The sequence below is a fragment of the Chrysochloris asiatica genome, unplaced genomic scaffold, assembly GCF_000296735.1.
Source record: "Chrysochloris asiatica unplaced genomic scaffold, ChrAsi1.0 scaffold00239, whole genome shotgun sequence".
NCBI classification, from domain to species: domain Eukaryota; kingdom Metazoa; phylum Chordata; class Mammalia; order Afrosoricida; family Chrysochloridae; genus Chrysochloris; species Chrysochloris asiatica.
The window spans coordinates 3,674,479-3,682,703 of NW_006408757.1; the positions used below are offsets into that span (position 1 = coordinate 3,674,479).

Genomic DNA, 8,225 nt, shown 5'->3' on the forward strand with positions numbered 1-8,225 from the left:
TATCCAAAACACCGGTGGTATAGCCCTCAGAATCACAGCAACTCAATCCACCACAGCACGACAGACAGACGAGTGGTGGCCGTTTGGTTTTTAGGATGAAATATTTAGTAATAAATATATCCATAGAAACAAAGGACCTACACAAAGAAAACTACAAAACACTACTACAAGAAACCAAAAGAGACTTACAAAACTGGAAGAATACACCATGCTCCTGCATAGGAAGACTAAATATTGTGAAAATGTCAATACTACCAAAACAATCTATACATATAATGCAATCCCAATCCAGATTCCAATGACATTCTTTAGAGAGATGGAAAACAATTACAAATGTTATATGGAAATGAAAGAAACTCAGGATAAGCAAAGCACTGCTTAAGATGAAGAACAAAGTTGGAGGCCTCTCCCTGATTTCAAATTTTCCTACATTGCTACAGTGTTCAAAACAACCTGGTACTGGTACAATAAAAGATACGTAGGTTAATATAACAGAATTGAGAATCCAGAAATTCATCCATCCACCTACAGCCAAATGATCATTCACAAAGGACCAAAGTGGGTATGACATAATTTGTTCAACAGATTGTGCTGGTAGAACTGGAAATCGATATGCAAAAGATTGAAACAAGACCTTTACCTAATGCCATATACAAAACCCAACTCACCATGGAATAAAGACCTAAATGTAAATCCCAGAATTATAAAGGTCATAAATGAAAAAAATAGGGATAAATTTAAGGGTTCTATTCCAGGTCACACACAGACTATCAAACATTGCGAAAATTATGCAAACAAAAGAAGACAAAATACTTAATAATTAGAAAATTATGTGTATCAAAGGATTTCACCAAAAGAGTACAAAGGAGGCCACAAAATGGGAAAAAAATCTTTTGCAGTGACTTATTAGACAAGGGAGTAATTTCTAAAATCTATAGGAAACTGAAACACCTCTACAAGAAAAAAATAAGTAAGACAATTAAAAAATGGGCACCGGACATGAATAGACACTTCAACAAGGACAGCCATTTGGGCAGCCAACAAAAAATGTTCATGATCACTAGCCATTTTAGAGATGCAAATCAAAACAAAAATGAGATATCACCTCACACCAGCAATAATAGTGAAGTTCAAAACTGCAGAGGACAATAAATGCTGGTGATCATGTGGAGAGACTGGAATCCTTCTACATTGCTGGTTGGAAGGCAAAATCTTCCAACCATTCTTGGAAACAGTATGGTGCTTCCTCAGAAAGTTGAAAATAGAAATACCATATGATCCAGCAATTCCTATACTTGGTATATATCCACAAGAAATATGAGCCATAACACAAGTAGATATATGCACACCAATGCTCATAGCAGCACTATTCACAATAGCAAAAAGATGGAGACAGGCTAAGGGTCCATCAGTGGAAGAATGGATAAACAAACTTTGGTACATACACACAATGGAATATTATACTACCTTGAAGAATAATAAGGAAGCTGTAAGCCGCCATATAACATGGATGAATGAAACTAGTCAGTCACAAATGTACAAATATTGCATACGACCATTATTGTAAAAGCTTAGGAAAAGATACCCATACAAAAGTGGATAAAAAATTATTTGTTGATTACCGGTGGGGGCGGGGTGGGAGGGTTTGGGAGAGATGGAGGGAGGCAACAGTAGAGCACAGGGTAGGGGTAGACACTTCATAGTTCTTGTGTTTGGGAGGGCAATACACAAGAAAGGGGAGGGGTGGAAGAACAAGGGAGATAGAGTACACCGAGACAGGTTTGAATGGGCTAAATGGGACAGAGGTAAATAGTGATGCATGGTCAACTTTAGAACAACAGGGTTCTGTGATACAGGGATCTAGCATAGTCTGAAGAGGGAAAATAGTACTAAGATACTGGACTGTCTTATGAATATTGGTTTCCTTTGCTTACTATTGTGAAATAGACACTTGAGTGGGATAGAAAGGAAAGTTATGAAACATCATAGTACCCATTTGACCTAGCCTCGATGGCTTGATAATGAGAAGTTGTCTAGGGAAAGATAAAAACAAAACAAAACAAATTTTTTTTAAAGGAAACTAAGATAAATTGCTACAATTTGATGAACTTCACCCATATTCATGCAGTATCTCAAAATACCAACAGAGAGTGATGTAGCCTTCACATCAAGTATCAATGCTGTCCCCTCTGTACACAGGGTAGATCAGGACGGGCAACTTAGTCACTGGCTACCTAAAATGAGAGCGTGATAAAGGCATGAAGTGACAGGCTTACAATGTTTCAAGAGGGAGTTTAAGAGAGTGTGGGGGAAGATAGATTCCCCACTGAATAGTTTTTATCTTGTCTAGATAAGTCAGATAAAAAGAGATGGTGATAAGATTTTTATGATTCAGTAGTGAGCAATTGTTATCGTGACTAATTGCGACTGCCACAATTATAAAGGTAGAAGTTTTGTAACAAAAACAGGGGAGTAGTTAATTTTACAGTCCAGAAACAGATGATTCTAGGACCATCAAGGGAGAAAAACACAAGCAGAATGTGGGACCCTATATAGAGAAGCAGGGACACCAGAGTTGGAGGCAGAGAAGGGAACATGGAGAGTGGGAGCAACCGAGGACTCTAGATTCACAGAAAAAGAGGAACTGAGAGCTGAGGGTCAGGAGGCAAACTTGCAGAATGTGCCCTTTGGTGGTGTAAATTATTATATATGTCTGAATGTTAATAAATAAATAAATAAATAAATAAATAAATAAATAAATAAATAAATAAATAAATAAATAAATAATAAAAGATCTAAAATGAATTGAGAGACATACTGTTAACTGATGGTACATGGAGGGGATTATAATCCTTGTAATGAAATAAAGTTTATTATTTATTGAATGTAAAACTGGTGATCTGCCCTGTAAACTTTCACTCAATTCACAATAAAAATAATAAAGTTGTGGAATGACATAAAAAACATCATACAGGAAGAAAGCAAAAGGTCATTAAAAAAAAAAGAGAGAGAGAGAGAGAGAGAGAGAGAGAGACCAAAATGGATTTCAGAAGGGACCCTTCTTAAACTTGCAAATCAACTGTAAGAAATTAAGAAGTAAAAGAACTGAACAGAAAATTACAAAGGGCATCCGGAGAAGACAAAGTAAAGTATTATAATTAGATGTGCAGAGACTGGAGTAAGAAAATTAAAAGGGAAGAACACAGTATTTCTCAACAGAATGAACTGAAGAATAAAGTTCAAGGATTCGATGGGCAAAATATTTAATGATGTTGTGAACATCAAAAGAAGATGGAAGGAGTACACACAGTCACTGTACCAAAAAGAATTAGTTGATGCTCAACCATTTCAAGAGGCAACATATGATCAATAATCAATTATATTGAAGGAAAAAGTCCAAGAACAAAGCTCCAAGAATTGACAAAATAAAATTTGAAATGTTTCAACAAACATTTCCTTTGCCAATTTGGCTGCCTTTATTTTTCCTTGTAGCTCTAGTAGCGTAGTGGCTATGAATCGAGCTGTGAATCACAAGGTCAGCAGTTCAAAACTACAAGCTGTTCCGCGGGAGAAAGATGAGGCTTTCTGTTTCTGTAAAGATTTACAGCCTCAGAAACCCTGTACAAGGTCGCTATGAGTTGGAACAGACTCCACGGCACATAACCACCACCACCACCACCACCACCACCACCACCACCATAGCTCTGGCTAAAGCTTCCAACAGAATAGTGAATAGTAGTGGTGATAAAGGGCATCCTTGCCTGGTTCTTGTTCACAAAGGGAATACTTTCAATTTCTCCCCATTCAGAGTAATGTTGCTTGTTGATTTGTATATATGCTCTTAATTACATTGAGGAATTTCCCTTCAATTCTTTCTCTGTTGAGTGCTTTTTACCAGAAATGTGTATTGGATTTTGTCAAATGCCCTTTGTGCATCAATCGATATAATCCTGTAGTTTTCTCCTTTTTAAAATTTATGTGGTAAATTACCTTGATTTTTTCCCTAATATTGAGCCATCCTTGTTTCCCTGGTATGAATTCTGCTTGGTTATGATGTATTATTCTTTTAATATGTTGTTGAATTCTATTGGCTAGGATTTTGTTAAGACTTTTTGCATCTATGTTCATGGGGATAATTGGTTTATAATTTTCTTTTTCAGTGATATTCTTCCCTGCTTTTGGTATGATGATTATGCTTGCTTCATAAAATGTATTGGGGAGGTCTCTCAGGTGGCGTTGGGAGCAGATCTGGGGGCCCGCCTCGCACTGCTAGCTTCTGCCCCTCCAATGTCTCTACATGGGAAGCAACTGCCCTCCCCCAGGTGCATCATCCAGTCGAGCGACCTTAAGGAGGCTCTGTCGCCTCCGTCATTGCGTGTGGCTAGCCCACAGCTCCCATTCCCGCCGAGCAGCCCAGCCTTGAGGTCAGGAGCTATGGCCGCCTGCCCCCCCCCCCATGTGGAGGGCATAACCTCCTTGAAGGTGGACAACCTGATCTACCGCACCTTGTCCTACACGCTGCGGCGCGTTGGCGACATGTACATTCCGCCGGACTGCGACACCAAGGATTCCCTGGGCTTCGCTTTCGTAAGCTTCCAAGACAAGCGCGACGCCGAGGACGCCATGGACGGCGCCGTGCTGGACTGCCCGGCAGCAAGCTGCGAGTGTAGATGGCTCGCTAAGGCCGCCCGCTCGACTGGCACCACAGCCGCCAAGGGCCGCCGCCGCCACCACTCCAGCTCACACAGTCACTCCGGGTCCTGCTACAGCCGCTCCAAGTTGAGCTCCCTCAGGCGCAGCTCCACGTCCAAGTCGTGCTTGGCGCGCAGGTCCAAGTTCAAGTCACTGTCAGTGTCGCGCTCCCGCTCCTGCAGCCTGCAGCCAGTATCCAAGAGGGAGTCCAAGTCCTGCTCGCACTCCAAAAGCCACCCCCCATCCCCTCGCCAAAGTCCCCTGAAGAGGAAGGAGCCCTGTCTTCCTAGAACAATGATGTCTCAACAAGCAACCAAAGACAGAGGACTTGGAGCTAAAGGACCATATATACATACTCAGTCCATCCAAGAAGAGAGCCATTGGAACAAGCAACTGGCTACTGAAAAGGTTATTTTGTAACATTTGTCTAACTTTTTACTTGTTTTAAGCTTGGCCTCAAGTGTCAGGATTCATTTTGTGTGTCATTTTGTTGCTGTTATTTCAAATTTCTTGTTATTTAGTGAGGTGAACGAATTCAGATTTCATTATTGGCTTAGATATTTCCGGTAAAATTTCATTTGTTTATATAGTCCTGGCATTTTTTGTTTGAAATTAAACAGATGTTGACAATCGGTTTAATCTGTGTTAAATAAGTTGACACTATTTTGTGGTCTCCTGACTTGTGCAGCCATTACTTGCTGAGTAGCCTAAAGCTGCCAAGAGATTGACTCAACAATGCCTTCATTTCTTAAAAATTAAATACAAACAAACAAAAACCTTCAAATGTTGGTGTAAATTTCAAAAGGAAAAATATTGCATAAGACCATTATTATAAAAGTTTAAGAAAAGATACCCTTACTAAAATGAAAAAAAAATTCTGTGTTGGTTACCTGTGGAGTTGGAGTGGGGAGGGGGTTGGGAGAGGTGGAGGGAGGCGACAGTAGAGCACAGGATAGGGGCAGACACATCATAGTTAGAGAGGGAAGCACACAAGAAGGGGGAGAGGTGGAAGAACAAGATAGGTAGGGGCACACTGAGACAGGTTTTCATGGGCTAAATGGGACAGAGGTAAATAGTGATGCATGCTCAAACTTGGAATAACACACTCTGTGATACAGGTATCAAGGCATAGTTTGAAGAGGGAAAATAATACTAAGATGTTTGACTGTCTTATGTATATTGGTTTCCCTTGCCTACTATTGTAAAATAGACACTTGAGTTGGACAGAAAGTCATGTTGGGAAACATGATTACAGAAAGTTTGTAAGCCTGTCTTCAGTCTAAAACTGATTGGAATACCAAAAAGGGGTTCTAGAACTTACCCAGTAAAATGGGCCTACTGCGGAGCCTTTGCAGTGTATAGGACCTTAGGTAGGATCCTGAGCCTCATCCAGAACCTTCTGACGTGGGACATTCCCACTAGCAAGGACAAGCTGACCAGCCTGGAACAGCTAGAGTGACAAAAGATACGTCTTCAAAGAAAGATCATCAGGAAAAACCCAAAACATAAATGGCAGTATAACTGGCAACTACAAGAATAAGCAAGTTGTTTGCTGGGAAGCCATCAAGGCAAGCAATCAAGTTCCTTCAGGACAACTCCCCGCCCCTAATACTGAAACTCAAAGGGAACACATGAGCAGGCATGTAAGCTTGCTGATAAGCATGTAAGCTTGCTGATGACCACGTTGCTCTACTGCTGAATGAAAAAGGGGGAAAGGCAGCAATGAAGAAGTGGACTGAGTTAAACCATGTTCCACAGACTCCCATTGACCTGGAGATGAGAGAGAAAAGAGGAAGGGCTGGTTGGTCCAAAGTGTGGTGAGACCTGGGGACACCTGAGCCTATCTATGGTCAAGGACATAGCCACAGAGGGCTAGAGTTGAGAGTGAAGCATCCAGCTGATAAGAAGTGAAAGGAGGTGCAAAATAACACCCAAAGTTGCAGATAGTATCCATTTGACCTAGCCTCAATGGCTTGATGATCAGAACTAGACTAGAGGAGGATGAAAAAAACAAAAACAAAAAAAAAAAACAACAATTTTTGATAAAGGAAACGAAGGTAGATTGCTACAATTTGTTGAACTTGATCTATACTCATGGAGGTAGTAGCCCAAAGTACCAACAGAGAGGGAAGAAGTCTTCACATCAAGTATCAACAGGCAACTTAGACATTGGCTAAGTAACTTGCTTACAACGTTTCAAGAGGGAGTTTAAGAGTGTGTGGGGAAGATAGAGTTCCCACTAAATAGTTCTCATCTTGTCTAGATGGGTCTGGTAAAAAGAGATGGGGATAAGATTCTTATAATTCAATAGTGAATAATTGTTATCATGACTAATTGCGACTGTCACAATTGTAAAGGTAGGAGTTTTGTAACAAAAATGGGGGAGATGTTAATCTTACAGTCCAGAAATAAAGGACCCTAGGACCATCAAGGGAGAAGATTACAAGCGGAATGCGAGACCTTATCCAGAGAAGCAGCAACATTAGCAATGGAGGCAGAGATGGGGACATGGAAAAAGGGAACAACTGAGGACTATAGATTCATGGGAAAAGAGAGACTAAGAGATGGTGGCCAGGAGGCAGACTTGCAGAATGTGCCCTTTGGTGGTGTAAATTGTTATATATACCTGAGTGTTTTGTTGTTGTTGTTGTTGTTGTTTTTTAAAGAGTTAAAGGGGATAGAGAGAAATACTGTTAACTGATGGTACATGGAGGGGATTATAATCATTGTAATGAAACAAGGACTAAATGGCAATCTGAACCCAAATGTTTGTAAAAATGTTTCAAGTGAAAACACTTGATATTTTGGAAGGATTGTTTACCACACACAATTCTAATCTCTTCTCTTGTGTATTTTTTGGCACTAGTCACAGTTGTGTAGCAGTTGAGTAATGCTGGTTAGCTGTTAAAGTGGAGTGTTGCAATGCAGAGTGCTTGGCTGTTTCCTGTTTTCTCCTGGTTGCTCCTGTGTAAAGCTGCCTTGTCGTGTAGAGACAAATGGCTGTCCAGTTTATTAAAATGCCTGAACTTGCACATCCAGTCACCCTGACCTTGCATATAAATAACGGATCATACAGTGAGCACATCTGTTATTAGGTGCCATCAAGTTGGTACCAACTCATAGCAACCCTATGTACAACAGAACAAAACACTGTCCAGTCCAGGGCCAACCTCACAATTGTTGCCACGCTTGAACCCATTGATGCTGACACTTTGCCCAATCCATCTCACTGGGGGTCTTGCTCTTTTTTTCTGACCCTCCACCTTACCAAACATGATACTCTTCTCCACCAACTGGTCCCTCCTGACAATATGTCTGAAGTATGAGAGTCAAAGTTTGGCCATCCTGGCCTCCAAGGAGCGCTCTGGTTGCAGTTCTTCCAACACAGATCAGTTTGTTCTTTTGGCAGCCCATGGCATTTTCAATGTTCTCCTCCAACACCATAACGCAAAAGCATCAATTCTTCTAAGGTCTTCCTTATTCACTGTCCACCTTTTGAATGCATATGAGGTTATTGAAAATACCATGGCTTG

At 40.7% G+C, this 8,225-nt stretch overlaps 1 pseudogene; it reads left to right on the forward strand.

Annotated features, from left to right (window-relative positions):
- Nucleotides 1-4,982, forward strand: part of LOC102838157 — a 46,569-nt pseudogene extending 41,587 nt beyond the window's left edge.
- The last annotated feature ends 3,243 nt before the right edge of the window (nucleotides 4,983-8,225 follow it).